A 1,529-nucleotide genomic window follows, 5' to 3' on the forward strand; every position below is an offset into this window, starting at 1 on the left:
CCAAGAGGGCACTTGAGGGCACTTTAGCACGTGTTTTGGCTCCCAAGAGGGCACTTTAGCACGCGTTTTGGCTCCCAAGAGGGCACTTTAGCACGCGTTTTTCAACAATTGGGCCACGAGGGGGGGCGACCCCCCCCCCGTGCACGTCCCTGTTAAAGTATATTTTATTTTAATGCAACTCTTCCCAACCTCCACACTAAATACAGCCAGCAGTTATAAGTAGTTTCCAAGTCCTTTTCTTTGTGGTAGTTTTCATCATATTCTGTCTAAATCTGCATAGTTTGTGATACTTTGTGGTGTCTCTCAGTTTTCCCCCTTGGGCGTAACGTACCAAAGATGGAGACAGGTTAACCTGCACTTCAACCATGTTTGCACAATGTGATTGACATCAAACACAGCTTTCTTCACCGCCATTACATAAAAGCCAGAGTTTCAAAAAGTGTCTGCCCTGAAAAAAGAGAAAAAGAAAAAAGCATTGAAATTGTCCTTGTTAAAAAGGATAAAACATGTATGTATTTGGGTTATGTTGTGTTTAGAGTAAGGGTTGTGTGGAGTTAGGGTACTGGCACCTTTTTTTTGGTCCACTTTAGTCACCGTGTGGGACATTGTTTCACATACTCACATACTTATATCAAGTACTGGAAATAATGGACAAAAATAATAAATTTAATAAATATGTTTTGTCAAATTAGTTTTCAAATGTATCAACAGCCGAGGAGCAATTGTAAACTGCTACATATGGACAATAAGTTTCCTCCATAAAGGGCTGTCATCTCTTGAAACACAAAATCAAATTAATTCCACATATAAAATCTTTTACCTATTACGAGCCAATTGTTCTCTAAATTAACGAACTGCAGTGGTGTATTTTTGGTATGTGTGTTTTATTGTATTTCTGTGTCTGTAGTGTATTGTGGTTTTATGATGCTGAAAGCTTTATATTTTAATTCCACTGCACATGTAAAATCCCAACTGGGGATAAGAGTTGAAATTTAGCAATAACTATAAAACTCTGTGCAGCACATCAGTTTCAAGCTCTCTGGTTAAACTGCGTCTATCAAATAAAAATAAATTCAAATCGTTTCCAGTTGACAGGTAGACTGCTCAAATGGAAATAATTCCCTTAAAAGTCTAGTTTTCCAAAAACATAATCTCAAGGAGCCTTTTTGTTTCTGTTTCCACTTTACCTCCAAGCTCTCTGAACTCACATCAGATATCTGAAATGTCAGCTGTGTTACAAAATCGGGCTGTGAGCCTTAAATAAAACACTACTGATACCGACTTTATGCCTCCAGTACTTTTTTGTGCTCTGACGACACTGAAATGTCACTGCCAAAACAAAGAAAATGGCAAGCCATGATATTATCAACCAGAGTTAGCCTGATGAATCACAGGCAATCTTAGTAATGTTTATGTCTTTTTCCGTTTTTGTTTCATATCTACTGCAGAATGGAGAGCAGGAGAAAAACACAAAGCAATCCTCAAAAACACCAAATTACTGGCAGTAAAATGAAGCCATATGGGGTTTC

Source organism: Morone saxatilis, unplaced genomic scaffold (assembly GCF_004916995.1).
Source record: "Morone saxatilis isolate NCDOM2014 unplaced genomic scaffold, NCSU_SB_2.0 Contig18, whole genome shotgun sequence".
NCBI lineage: Eukaryota > Metazoa > Chordata > Actinopteri > Moronidae > Morone > Morone saxatilis.